The sequence below is a fragment of the Gossypium hirsutum genome, chromosome A09 (assembly GCF_007990345.1).
Source record: "Gossypium hirsutum isolate 1008001.06 chromosome A09, Gossypium_hirsutum_v2.1, whole genome shotgun sequence".
Taxonomy (NCBI): domain Eukaryota; kingdom Viridiplantae; phylum Streptophyta; class Magnoliopsida; order Malvales; family Malvaceae; genus Gossypium; species Gossypium hirsutum.
Window position 1 is genome coordinate 35,048,959 of NC_053432.1, and position 15,799 is coordinate 35,064,757.

At 36.4% G+C, this 15,799-nt stretch overlaps 1 non-coding gene across 1 annotated transcript; it reads left to right on the plus strand.

Moving 5' to 3' along the window:
• Positions 1-7,494: 7,494 nt before the first annotated feature.
• LOC121206819 (small nucleolar RNA R71) lies at positions 7,495-7,601 on the plus strand. The gene has a single exon (XR_005901991.1). It is a non-coding gene; the product is annotated as a small nucleolar RNA R71 (small nucleolar RNA).
• Positions 7,602-15,799: the final 8,198 nt, after the last annotated feature.

Here is a 15,799-nt window from a genome sequence, read left to right on the forward strand (position 1 = left end):
AGGGGTATCGGCACATACATGCATTTATGAACATATATAAGCTTACAATCAATTTAACCAAAATGAGCCCATTTACATGGCCAAATACCAAATCAAGCCTTTGACAATTACAGGCCAATACATTTGGCCAAAATCATTGATCGTGTGATTTTGTGACAGGTTTTAAATATTTATAATTAATCGTTCTTGAAACTAACTACTATCGCGATGTAGGCAAGTGTACCTATCGAACAGTAGTATAGTTTTAGCAAGATCGGATTGTCGAACCCTAAGGAACTAAAAGTACTAGTAATGACTGTCTTTTTATTATCTAGCCTAAGAATAAAGAGGTTTTGTTTAACTAACTAATGATCTAAACTAAGAATTCATAAAGAATGGAATTGGGGAATTGCTTTTGGGAAAATCGATTGAATTAAGACAATAGCTAAGGAAAACTCGACCTAGACTTTACTTGTTATTCTGGCTCTGAATCGGATGATTTATTCATTTAACTTATTCTGTAGAGATCCTTAAGTTATGTTATTATCCCTATTCAAGACTAATAACGTCTAATCCCTAGATTGAATAATTGAGACCGTTCTCTAATTAACACCTTAGGGTTGCATTAACTCGATCTATGGATCCCCTTATTAGGTTTCACCCTAATCTGGCAAAATCTTGTCACCCTATGTCTAGGCGCGCAAACAACTATGCTTAATTATGACAAATGTACTATTAGATAGGGTCTATTCCTCCTCTGAATAAGAGCTTATCTTGAATCAGTATTCTAGGATATCAAAACAAGAATTAAGAACACATAATTAAGAACAAGTTAAATATTTATCATACAATTCAAAAAATAATAACAATATTCGTCTTAGGTTTCATTCCTCTTAGGTATTTAGGGGTTTTAGTTCATAACTAAATAAGAAAACATCTCAAAATAGTAAAGAATACAAAACATAAAGAAAAACCAAAACTCCTGAAGGGGAAATTGAGGAGAGATCTTCAGTCTTGATGATGAATCTGGCTTCTAAGATGGATCAATCGGCTTCCTCGGAGTAATTTCTTACTCCCTCCCTGTGTGCCCCCCTTTTTTCCTTCTCTAGAGTGTATTTATAGGCTTTGGAATGCCCAAGAGCCCTCAAAATTAGCCTTTTCTGAATTGGACTCAACTTGGGCTTGGCAGGGACACGCCGTGTGACACGCCCGTGTGCGATTACTTCAGGCCGTGCTCGAGCCTGCCAAATTGACACAGCCATGTAGTGTGCCCATGTGAGGAGGTCTAGGCCGTGTTGATTTGGTACTTTGGCCCATTTTCTCCGTTTTTGGCCCGTTTCTTGTTCCTTTCGCTCTCCTATGCTCTCCTAAGTATAAAACATGAAATTAAAGCATTAGGAGCATCGAATTCACCAATTCTAATGGGAAATCATCCATAAATTGCCTTAAACATGGGGTAAAAATATGTATAAATTACGGTTTATCAAATACCCCCACACTTAAGCATTTGCTTGTCCACAAGCAAAATTCTCAACTAATAATCAAAATAAATTCTTCTCAACTTATAATTTCTATCGATAATATCTCTAAATAATCCATAGGTAATCATACATTGAGAATTCAACTAAAAGAACATAAAAGTTTCAAACCAAGTTGAGTATTTAATCATGCAAACATAGGTGTCTCCTCTCATTTAAGTAATTACCTTTGATTCAGAATATCACAGAGTTTCACATCCTCACTAAAGATTCACTCAAATCACTCGAGGTGTTTAAGGACAATAATTGAAGCAGTCAATAGTCAATAATGTAAAGTCATAACCATAGGCTTGCATGAAAATCAAATCTCCACCGCTATAATTTAAGATGATACATCAATCAAAAGGTCTTTAGAAGGTTGTAATGAGGCTTGGTTAGGGGGTGTGGTCACAAGCTAAAAGAAAGGGTTAGAATCGAGATTGAGTTTAAAAATTACTTAACTAGAAAAATATTTAATCATCACTTACGTACAACATAACTCCTTCTCTGACTATGGAATTTAAATACTGAAGCTTACAAACAAAAGATCACTACTAATATGTATACATGTTTTTTTTTTAAGAACAAGTTAAATATCATAGACTAACTATTAAGAACAAGACATAGCTAAGCAATTTATTCAACTCAAATCTCGACAAAAATAGGGATTAAATTAGGGGATTTCAACAATAATGGGTTAAGGGTTAATATTAAGGGTAATACAAGAAATGGCTTGCTAGGCTCAAGGGGGTTTACTAGGGGTTAATCATGGAGGTAGGCTTTTCATGGCATGAGTGGGTTAATCCTAAGTGCCTTAATCATTTTGACATATCAAATCAAATGGTGTGGTCTTGACATGCATACTCAAGCAAGTTCTAGAATAACAGTTCAATACTGACACACTCAAAGCAATAATAAAAGTAAGCATGAAAGAATTAATAGATGCTCAAAAGTCTCAAGAATCTCACAAAAATTATGGCTTTTTGATGTTTAAAACTTGTGAATTCTAACTCAAAGTAATACCTAAACTTCGGGGAAACAGCCTCAAATTTTAAATTCTTAAAAATCAACTTATCATGCTTGATTCTCTAATGTCTTGAGGTTTAAAAAATCAATGCATAAATGCCTATGTTTTAATTCAAGATAATAAATCAACATCATAAATCGATCAAAATTTATCCTAGATACAATATGAGAGATTTCCAAGAGAACAAGACAGTCATTCAGGGATTTTTCTGATAATGAAATAAATACCGCCCACACTTAAGATGTGCATTGCTCTCAATGTAGAAAGATAGATATTAGAATATAAAATTAAGATACGGAGAGAAGTGAAACTTCTTGTATGATGAATTCCTCGAACTGGAGTTTTAGAGAGTAATCGGTGCGAGAGTGGAGGAGGATACTCTGATGGTGGTAGAGGTTCATTAGTCCATAAGTCCTGTGCCAAAAGAATATTATATCTAGGGGTAGCTATGGTCGTGGTCGATCATGACATGGCAGTCGTGGAGAACCTTTCTCGGTGGATTTTTTAGTTCGAGCTTAAGAGCTCTATATAACTATGATAAAATCAGGAAATTTTTAAGGGATATTAAGAAGAATAATTACTCATAAAGAAATAACCAAAATTGATAATTAAAAATAAAATTCTAAAATCTAATAAAAATAAAAAGTAGTTTTAATAAAAATTAAAAACATAAAATAAGAAATAAATGTTTTTAAACATCTTCATCGTTGGATGGTTCGCGAGGTGGGACTGGCGATGAGATGTGGAGGTGCTGTCTAATCTGCTGTAGAGTAGCATCAATGTTGTCAAATCGTTGAAAATACTGCTGCTTGAATCGAGTGAGGCGCTCAGAGATGTCAGCATATGAAGCCACCGCATGAACTGGACGAGAGGGTAGTGGTGGCTGAGTCGGTGGGTCCTTGTGCTGTGGAGGTACATCATCAGGAATGCCCTCGTAGGCCTCCTCATCGGTAGATTGGGCGAGACAATATTGAGGAGGGTAGGTTCCTCGGCACTTTTCGATCATCCTCATGCTAAGCATGCTCGAGATGCCTTGTGGAGACATCTGGCCAATGAGGGTTAAAGATGATTCTTGGGCTACGGTGCTGAGGTGCCCGAAGTGTCGAGCCAACTGAGAACATAGGGGCCAATAGAGATGACCCCCTTCCTATGCTACTCCGTCTACTGCTGAATCACGAGGGCGATAAAATAGGCAAGATCGATGACGTGCCCATGCAACATACACCATAAAAAGTAGGTGTCATGACTGTTGACGATGCCAGTGCTCTCTCACCGTCCTATAATCGTGTGAGCCAAAATGGCGTGTAGGTACCTCAGAGATGGAGGGAGATCCAATGTCTTGGAGCGGCTAGGATCGTATGTGGCCCCACCTAGTACTAGTACGTCCCAGCACTGTAAAGGAGAACAATGGATGTGGCGGTTGAGAGCATGTAAGTGATTCTCCTCCTTGAATTCTTCCATATATAAACCCAGCGTTGTACCGAATTCTGGGAGCTGAGCTAGCGGACTAACCTGCCTAGGCAAAATTGGACTATGCCAGGATCATCGCAGTTCGTCATTACGGTCTGAAGATGGAATGTTGAGCATAGTTCCATCGTGATCTCGAGGTATGTTGGCTCGATGATCCCAAAGAACAACTCCCAAGGGTCAGTGGTTAGGAGGGGCCGAATCGCTTTAGCCAACTTAACTTGTTCTATCGCGGCCCAATTGATGTAGCGGCCCGAAATTAACAGTCGGGCCCAGAGTATTTGGAATAGTTCTTCTTGGGGCCCAATGGGGAACCTCAGGAAAGGGTGAGGAACTTCTGCGGTAGGACCCGAGGAAGATGACGCTCCCTTCCTTTTCTTTGAAGGAAGGACAACAGCCTTTTTACCACGTGAAGATGACATTCTGAACCTGCAATCAAAACCATTACTTTGTTTTGATGAGTGGACAAGGAAGAATGTATCTAAATTCTGAAAGTCATAGATTATGACTAATATTTCAGCCACAACTATCATAACTTAACAATTCTAATCAAACTAATCCATTTTATAGCATACTTTTGTGGCATTGCATGATAATAGCATGAATAATAATAAAAGATATATAAAAAAATTGGAAAATAACAAGAAGCATTTGAAAAGTATGAGGATTGAGTTAAAATATTTGAAAAAGGCATAAGTATTCCAACTATCCTAACCATGAATATTTTACTTTTAACTAATCAAATGGAGTAAAGAAATCTTGTAATGAAATAAAAAAAACTTGAACATGAAAAAAATGAAAATTATTCTAGATTATAACATTTAAAAGTATGAAAATAACATAAAAACTTGCATATTATTATGATAAAAAGCCTTAGAAATCATTAAAATAGACAAGAAAGAAGTAAACAAATGTTAGGAAGGGAGGAATAAGCATCAAAAATGGAGTTAGAGGCAGTGCATGGGCATGGCGAGGAGGCCGTGTGGAATTGTAACGGCTAGGGTTAGGGTTTATGAGTGGGGAAGACAATGAATAGTATAGGGTATTTATAGATTTTGGGGCACATGGCCAGGTAACACGTCCGTGTTCCCCAATTTCAGCCTGTGTGATTCGCGAATTTCGAATTTGGGCGCGTCTGACATTTATTCCATGCCCGTGTTCCTTGGGCATGTGGGTGAACACGTCTGTGTCATACGGTCGTGTCTGGCGTTGTTCGTTTCTCCCACGCCCGTGTCAATCTAACAAGTTCGACCACGAGTGCTAGACACGAGCGTGCCACACACCCGTGCTGTTTTAATAGGTTCGCCCATGGTTCTTCTACACGGGCGTGTCGCACGCCCATGTTGTTTTGGCAGGCTCGACCACGACTATGTCACACGACCGTGGCGTTTTATTGTAGCCTGTGTTTGGGGAAATCTTTCCCCTATTTTCACATGGCCCTAAGCACGCCCGTGTGCTTGGCCGTGTCTCTATGGAAAGCCTGTATTCAAAAGCTCTGCTAGTAAGTTAGGTGTTGAAGACTAAATTTTAAAGAAGTTAATACAGTTAGTGCTCGGGTTGCCTTCCGAGAAGCACTTATTTATAGTCTAAGCTTGACTTACCTCTCCATTGGATGATCATGGTGGTTTAAGGAGTTTATACTCCTCATTCCTGTTATCAATCTCATCAAAATAAGGTTTCAAACAGGTGTTGTTTACCTTAAAATTGCCGAACTTGGGATGACTCACCTCGACCATACCGAATGGGAAAATACTGAGTATCGTAAGAGTGATTTCTTCATTCGGTGTGGTAGCAAAAATGTGGGGATCTGTGGCATCAAATAAGACTCTATCTCCAACCTTAAGTTGATTTGGAAAGGTACTGAGCTCGTTCTGTCGTAGATTCGGTTTGTCGGGTGTTCTCGGTTTATGCATCCACCATTCATCTAGATCTTCGATTTGCACCATATTGTCAGTTTTAGTAGAATGGTTTAGACGATCACCTTCAATTTCCAATGTACTGCTGGAATTGCGAGCTTGAAGGGTGATTGTTTCGTCTCCCACACTGAGTGTGAGTTTACCTGTGCCAACATCAATAATTGTTTTAGCAGTTGCTAAAAAGGGCCTTCCTAGAATTAAAGGAGTGTTGCTATCCTCCTCTATGTCTAGAACAATGAAGTCAATGGGAAATATAAATTTATCAATTTTACCTAACACATCTTCAATAATACCCCTAGGGAATCTTACAGTTTTATCTGCTAATTGAATGCTCATCCTAGTCTATTTGGGTTTCCTGAGACCTAGTTGCTAAAACATTTTGTAAGGCATGACGTTGATTCTAGCCTCTAAATCAACTAATGCAGTATTAACATCTAAACTACCAATTAAGCAAGGAATCGCAAAACTCCCTGGATCTTTTAATTTGTTCGGTAACTTATTTTGCAGAATAGCTGAGCACACTGCATTTAGCTCTACATGCGACGCTTCGTCCAACTTCCACTTATTTGCTTAAAGTTCCTTTAAAAATTTCATTGCGTTTGGCATCTGCGATAGAGCTTCAATAAACTGTAAGTTAATGTGTAATTTTTTTAAGAGTTTAAGGAATTTACCAAATTGTTCATCTGAGCGGTCTTTCCTTGTCGCATTGGGGTATGGCACACGAGGTTTATATTTGTCATTCACTGATTTGTTTTTATTATGACCTACCTCACCTTGACCTTTGCTTACCACAGTTTCTTGCCTCGATTCTGGTTCAGGCTCAACGACTCCTTCGCCATCTTGAATATTAATTTCATTGAGCTGTTCCCTTGGGTTGGCTCAGTATTACTTGGCAAGCTACCTTGTGGTCGTTCGGAGATTAGTTTGGAAAGCTGGCCTATCTGAGTTTTGAGTCCTTGGATCGACGCTTGTTGATTTTTAAGTGCTGTCTCAGTGTTCTAAAAATGGGTTTCTGACACCGATATAAAATTTGAGAGCATCTCTTCAAGGTTCAACTTCTTTTCCTGTTGATAGGGTGGTTGTTGAAAGCCTGGAAGATGTTGTGGTCATTGATTTCCTTGACCAACCCACGAGAAATTGGGGTGGTTCCTCCAACCTGCATTGTAAGTGTAACTATATGGGTTATTTTGGGATCAAGAGTTAGTTGTTACCCATATATTGGACTTGTTCCTCCTCGATGCTAGGGTTGAAGGGTTTGTACTCTGTGCATGCTCCTCCTCCATTCGTCTCGCACCTCATTACTGGATGTACCTAAGTAGAACCAAGTAAACCATCAATCTTTTTATTTAGAAGTTCTACCTAGTTTGACAACATAGTAACCGAATCGACGTTATAAACATCTACTGTTTTAGTTGGCTTAGTCATCATGACTTGCCACTGATAGTTATTCAGTGACATCTCCTATATAAACTCATAGACATCTTTAGGTGTTTTATTATTGATGGTTCCGCAAGTAGCTGCGTCAACCATTTGTCGAGTCGAAAGATTCAGGCCATTATGGAATGTTTGAACCTGTAGCCAAAGTGGTAACCCATGGTGAGGGCACCTTCTCAGTAAGTCTTTGTATCTCTCCCATGCATCGTAAAGAGTTTCTAAGTCCATCTGCACAAACGAAGAGATATCATTACATAATTTAGCTGTTTTAACCAGCGGAAAATATTTTAATAGAAATTTTTCGGTCATTTGTTCCCCAGTAGTGATTGACCCTCGTGGTAATGAGTTAAACCACTGTTTAGCTTTTTTTCTCAATGAAAAAGGGAATAACTGAAGACAAATGGCATCATCATAAACACCATTAATTTTAAATGTATTGCATAGTTCTAAGAAGTTTGCTAAGTGAGCTTTGGGATCCTCATCCTGCAAACCATCAAACTGAACAAATTGTTGTATCATTTGAATAGTGTTAGGTTTTAGTTCAAAAGTATTTGCAGCTACAGCAGTCTAACTATGCTCAATTCAGTTCCAGTTAAAGAAGGTTTAGCATAATCATACATAGTGCGTGGAGCAGAATTTTGATTAACCACAATTGCAGGAGGTAGCTGATTGTCTTGGTTTTCAGCCATCTCTTCAGTTGGGGGTTGAGTATCGTCCTCTTGCTCGTTCTCTGTGTATCTTAAGTTTTGCCTTATTTCTCTTTAATGTCTACGAACTGTGCGATCAATTTCTTTGTCAAAAAGTAGTGGTCCTGACGGGTTTCTTCTAGTCGTAAACTATAAAAACCTGCCAAGAGAAAGAAAAAAAAGTAAATTAATAAATAATAATAATAAATTAAATTAAATTAAATTGCAAGAAAAAAAATGGCTAAAGTAATAAAAATTGAGCGTTCCTAATATCTTAGTTCCCCGGCAACGGCACCAAAAACTTGATCGCGTGATTTCGTGATAGGTTTTAAATATTTATAATTAATCGTTCTTGAAACTAACTATTATCGCGATGTAGGCAAGTGTACCTATCGAACAGTAGTATACTTTTAGCAAGACCGGATTGTCAAACCCATAGGAACTAAAAGTACTAGTAATGACTGTCTTTTATTATCTAGCCTAAGAATAAAGAGGTTCTGTTTTAACTAACTAATTATCTAAACTAAGAATTCACAGAGAATGGAATTGGGGAATTGCTTTTGGGAAAATCGATTGAATTAAGACAATACCTAGAGAAAAATCCACCTAGACTGTACTTGTTATTTTGGCTCCAAATCGGACGATTTATTTATTTAACTTGTTCCGTAGAGATCCCTAAGTTATGTTATTATCCTTATCCAAGACTAATAACGTCTAATCCCTAGATTGAATAATTGAGACCTTTCTCTAATTAACACCCTAGGTTGCATTAACTCGATCTATGGATCCCCTTATTAGGTTTCACCCTAATCCGGTAAAATCTTGTCACCCTATGTCTAGGCGCGCAAACAACTCCGCTTAATTATGACAAATGTACTCTTAGACAGGGTCTATTCCTCCTGTGAATAAGAGCTTATCTTGAATCAGTATCCTAGGATATCAAAATAAGAATTAAGAACACGTAATTAAGAACAAGTTAAATATTTATCATACAATTCAGAAAATAATAACAAGATTCGTCTTAGGTTTCATTCCCCTTACGTATTTAGGGTTTTTAGTTCATAACTAAATAAGAAAACATCTCAGAATAATAAACAATACAAAACATAAAGAAAACCCAAAACTCCTGAAGGGGAAATTGAGGAGAGATCTTCAGTCTTGATGATGAATCTGGCTTCTGAAATGGATAAATCAGCTTTCTCGGAGTAATTTCTTACTCCCTCCCTGTGTGCCCCCTTTCTTCCTTCTCTAGGGTGTATTTATAGCCTTTGGAATGCCAAAGAGCCCTCAAAATTAGCCTTTTCCGAATTGAACTTAACTTGGGCTCGGTAGGGACACGCCGTGTGACACGCCCGTGTGCGATTACTTCAGGCCGTGCTTGAGCCTGCCAAATTGACACGACCATGTGGTCTACCCGTGTGAGGAGGTCCAAGCCGTGTTGATTTCGTACTTTGGCCCATTTTCTTTATTTTTGGCCCGTTTCTCGTTCCTTTTGCTCTCTTATGCTCTCCTAAGTATAAAACATGAAATTAAAGCATTAGGAGCATCGAATTCACCAATTCTAATGGGAAATCATCCATAAAATGTGTTAAACATGAGGTAAAAATATGTATAAATTACGGTTTATCAATCATGATGACACATATAACAAAATGACCAAGTCCCTATACATGCCATATACTCAAATGTTTAAAATCATTCATACCGAAAATGATAGTTTGATAGTGTGATGCGATCTCTGACGATCTCCAATATAAGCTAGCTTGGTGACACTATAAAACATGGAAAGTAAAACGGAGTACACTATATAGCTTAGTAAGCTCGTATGAAAGAAATAAGCAAATCTTACCATACATTTAACATTCAAGTAATATAATATAAGATAATGTAATTTTCCATAATCTCATGACTAAAATTCATTCCATCATAAACTTACCTTAAAATCATCATTGCACGAATTTAATAAGCATAAGCTTTATGTCCATACCTATACCATCTAGAAATAATTTCATACCTATTCTCATCATTGACATCCCTAATGAACCACTCAGAATAATAATATCAGATACTCGGGAAAACTTACACACAAGGTGTCACATATGTAGCCATTGCTACCTCTATCTCATAACACATATATGCTCCCTCTCGAGCCATCAATGGGTCTGCTCACACAAGCTGTCAAGTAACTGCAACATATGTCGATATACTCAGCCACCAGTTGGACGTACAAGACCAGCACCCAGGTCACATAACATAATACCCTAGTGACATGTCACTTGTATCCTAATCTATTCCTAAGGTTCGACTAGGATTTCTCGCTTGCCAAAACGTCACAATTCATACAAAATTAAAGCATTTAAAATAAAATTATAATAAAGCTTATTTACATATGAAATTACCTCGGTTACAAAAAGGCAAAAAGGATCTATTCATCAATTACTTTATTTTTCCCCCAGTCTAGACCCGAACTGTATTTTTCTTTATCTATAATACCATATTTAACTCATTTAATCATCAAGCTATTCAATTCAGTCCAAAATCATATGATGGCAAAAATTATATTTTTACCCCTATTATTTTAACATTTTACAATTTAGTCCCTAGGCTCATAAAATGAATTTAATTCAATTTCATCACAACCCAAGCCTAGCCAAACCTTACCCTTACTCATAACAGCCTACATGTTGCATTTATTGACACTTTACCACACATTTTTCAACACTTTACAAATAAGTCCCTATTTGACATTTGACATTTTTACCAAAAATCACTTTACAAATGTTGTTTAACAAACAACAAACATGCATTTTCTACCATCAAACATCAAAATACAAGTATATTCAACATGGGTAAAATTTTAGACTTTAACTTTCTCTCAAATTAGTCCTTGGAATAGCTAAATTAAGTTACAATGATCTCAAAAATATAAAAATAATTAGAAACGGGACAAGAACGGATTTACAATCGGGCTTGAAAGCTTGGCCAAAACTATAGCTATGTCTTCCTTGTAAAATTCGGCTATGGGCAGATGAAATTGAGAAGATGGACACTTTTTTATTTAGGTTGATCTGTCTTTATTTACCAAATTACTAAAATACCTCTAATGTATAACTTTAAAATTTCACCAACCATGTCCATTTATGTCCATCCTAAAGTATAATGGTCTAATTACCATTTAAAGACCTCTAATTTAAAATTTCATACAATTAGACACCTTTAACTTATAGAGTTCAAGTTTTGCACCTATTACAATTTAGTCCTTCTAGTCAAATTGAGCACTCAATCGATAAAATTTCTTAACAAAATTTTTACACAATTATTCTATCATGCTGTAGACATTAAAGAAATAATAAAATAAATATTTCTTCTTCAGATTTCCAATTCCAAAACCACTATTTTGATTTGACCCAAAAACGGGTTGTTATAACTCTCCCCCATTAGGGAATTTTGTCCCCGAAAATCTTACCAAAAAAGAGGTTAGGGTACTATTTTCATATAGCTTCTTCGAGTTCCCACATAGCCTCTTCGACCCCATGTCATTTCAACAAAACTTTCACTAGAGCTATGTTTTTATTCTCAATTGTTTAACCTCTCGAGTTGATACTTTGATCGGTTCTTCACTGTATGTCATATCGGGTCAAATCTCAATCTCTGACGGTGAGATTTCATGTGATGGATCTGTTCGATATCGTCACAACATCGACACATGAAATACATTGTGGATCCTTTCTAACTCCGACAACAAAGCTAGTCGATATGCCACTGGCCCTATTCTTTCAATAATCTCATACGACCGAATGAAATGCGGACTCAACTTTCCTTTGTGACCAAATCTAAGAATTTTCTTCCACAAAGACACTGTCAGAAACACTTTATCACCAACCTAAAATTCAATATCCTTCTGTTTCAAATTCGCATATGATTTCTGTCGATCCAAAGTTGCTTTCAAACAATCATGAATTACTTTCACTTTCTCTTTAGTTTCTCTGACAAAATTAACCCCGTGATTCTCACTAAGCTCAATCAGTACAACAGAGTTTGACACTTGCAGCCATACAATGCTTCATACGGTGCCATCTTTATACTCGATTGATAATTGTTGCGGTAAATATTTTTCCCAACTACCTTCGAACTCTAAAACACAACAGCGAAGCATATCTTTTAGAATTTGAATCACTCTTTTAGGTCGACCATCGGTTTGTGGATGAAATGCAGTACTAAAATTCAACTTTGTACCCAACGCTTCTTGGAATTTCTTTCAAAATTGCGACGTGAACCTCAGATCTCTATTCAAAATAATAGAAGTAGGTACCCCGTGCAATCTAACAATCTCAGCAATGTACAATTCAACTAGTTTATCAAGTGAATAATCTATACATACCAAAATGAAATGAGCCGATTTCGTTAGCCTATCGACAATGACCCAAACAGCGTCTTTCTTATTCAGAGTCAATGGTAACCCCGATACGAAATCTATCGTAACTCTATCCTATTTCCACTCGCGTATCATCACAGGCTAAAGTAAGCCCAAAGGCACTTGATGTTCAGCTTTTACTTGTTGACAAATTAAACATCTTGATACAAACTCTGAAATGTCTCGTTTCATGTCTGACCACCAGTAAAATTGTTTCAAATCATTATACATCTTGGTACTTCCAAGATGAATAGATAGACAGCTATTGTGTGCCTCATGAAAAATTTTCTAAATTAGTTCAGTATCTCTCCGTGCACAAACCCTACCTCGAAATCTCCAACAATCACTGGATCCAATCTGATATTCTAAACCATTATTCGGTTTGCAACTCTCTTCGCTTGCAACTCACTATCACCTTTCTAAGCTTCAAAAATTTGCTGAAGAAATATCGGTCTAGCTTTCAACTCAGTCAAAAATGATCCATCGTTAGATAAGGTTAACCACGTATTCATCGTCCTCAAAGCAAACAGGGATTTTCTACTTAAAGCATCTGCGACTACGTTCACTTTTCCCGGGTGATAATTGATCGCTACTCATAATCTTTCAATAGCTTGAGCCATCTCTATTTTTGTAAATTCAAATCTTTTTGAGTCATTAAATACTTTAAACTCTTATGATCGGAAAAGATGTGACACTTCTCACCGAATAAATGGTGTCTCTATAACATCCCATTTTTAGTCAACTAGGAACAGTGGTTTCAAAACCACAAATCTGAGATTGAAGAATTATTTTAATATTATTTTAAGTTTTTACAACATGATAGCATATATATGTGAAAGTTTTGTGAATTAATTTTATCGTTTGAATGCTTAATTCTGTAAAAAAAAACTAAATCGCGTAAAGTGTAAAAGTGGAGTTCTATTAGCTAAAAGTATCTAATAGCTATAGAACCTTAAATTTAAGGTCCTTATGCTGTAATTAGACCATTTTAATTGTGAGTGGAAAAATATGGGCATGCATTATATGTTTTAATGAATTATAACTAAGGTTAATTTAGTAAATTGGATAATTAATAAGTAAATAACAAAACCATAAAGCTATCATCTTTTAATTTACCATATTCCACCAAATTTTAAAAGAGAAAAACGCCATGGGAATGAGCTAGGGTTCGGCCATTTCAAGCTTTAATTGGTGAGTGATTTTTGTCATGTTTTTAATGATTTCTATGTTTTTGTGATCACTGCAACTAATGCTAGCTAGCCCAAGGACTATTTTGCAAAACTGGTTAACATTTTTCATGATGCCATTGATGAATAAGCATGTGTTTTGAAGTTTCTTGATAGATCATGAATGCTTGTTAATAGATATACAAGTTTTGTTAAGTGATTTTTAGTGAAATGCAAAATAGGGATTAAATTGAGAAATGTTGAAACTTTGTGGTTAAAATGTGAAATAAATGAAAAATATGGGCTGCTAGCGGTATATTAGTAATTCAGATAAGCATGGGTGTCTTGAAATTTGCATGAATTTGTGATTTTGTGTAATAAAGACTAAATTGTAAAAATGTGAAAGTTTATAGGCAAATATGTAAAATAGCCCTAATGTTTGTTTTGGATTAAATTGAATAGAGAGATGATTAAATAAGTTAATTTTGAATATATTTAGATCAAGAAAAATAGAATTCGGATCTGGATCTGGATTTGGATTAAGGAAAAACTAAAGTTATCGACTAAATGACTTATTTCATCGTTTCCACATTAGTTATAAGCATTGTTATAATTATGTTTTAAATGCTTCGATATTGTATAAATTGTGTATACGAGACTACAGTCATATTTGACGACAATTCAGTTATGTATGGCACTTAGTGTGTAATTCGAGATAGCTTCGACTATGTATGGCACTTAGTGTGCGATTCGAGATAGCTTCGGCTATGTATGACACTTAGTGTGCGAAATTAAAACAGCTTTGGTTAAGTATTGGCACTTAGTGTACGAGAATTAAAGTATTTGACATTTTTTCGTTTGGGTATGATTTTGTTATAGATTGGTTCAGGTATGTATATGTATCATACGAGCTTTAATTTGTAGAAGTTATGAAGTTTTCATATAAGTGTATGATTAAGCATGTGGAAAGTTTGTTAGCATTTATGAATTAAGAATTAACAAGTTCAAATTGATGAATTGTGCATTTATGATTTGTTGAGTTTATTTCATACGAGCTTACTAAGCTATATAGCTTACTTTGTTTTTCTTTCCCATGTTTCATAGTAATTTCAGAGCTAGCTCAGATTCGAGGATCGTCAGAGACTACGTCACACTATCCAACCTTCACTTTGGTACTTTTAAGCTTATGGTTTGGTCATATGGCATGTATAGGATTATGGTCATTTTGATATGTATCTTGGTAGTGATTTTTTCCATTTGAGATGGCTTATGAATGGTTATGTTTCGGTTTGTACATATAGCAATGAGAATTGGCTTAATTTGGCTAGTTTGAGTATGTATATATATAAGTGCGCATATGGTTTATATTGAGTGATTGAGGTTGTTTTGCAATGTTATTGATAGTTGGTATTATAGATGTCTAATGGTTGATAATTGAGAAGCTATGTGCTTGTGGATTAATGTATGATGAAGCATGTTTGGAAAATGTTTAATTAGATGATTTGAATATGTAAAGTTGGTATTATTTGAATGAGTAAAATATGAGATAGTAAGCATTCTAGTAGTTGAAATTGAAATGGTATGTTTTAGTCTTGATTTTGGTTGAATTTGATGACCACTTGTATCATCCCTAACCCGTATCCGTTGCCGAAATAGGGTTACGAAGCATTACCGAATCATACACATCATTCACAAACATTTATGCAATCATGATCAAAATCCATTCAACTCATTCACATTGTCCCTTACAAGGTCATACGAGACCTTAAAACATGCTTAAAAGAGGACCGAAGCTAAACTGATAACAATTGAAAACTTTGAGAAACTTGGAAAATTTTCATGCATAAAGTGGCCACACGCCCGTGTGAACAGGCCGTGTGCCTCACATGGCGACCAGACAACCCCGTGTCATAGGCCGTGTGAAAATAGGGCATACATACTAACTTGCACCACAAGGCCGAGGACATGCCCGTGTGCCATGGCCGTGGGAAATCTGGAGAGGTTACTGACTTGGGTTACACGGCCGGCCACACGCCCATGTGCCTGCCCGTATGCCACACACGGCCAGTAGACAAGCCCGTGTGTCTAGGCCATGCCAAACCTATAGGGTATACTGACTTAATTCAAAAAGGTACCTTAAGGGACACAGGGCTGTGTACCAAAGCCATGTGTCACACACGGTCAAGCCACACG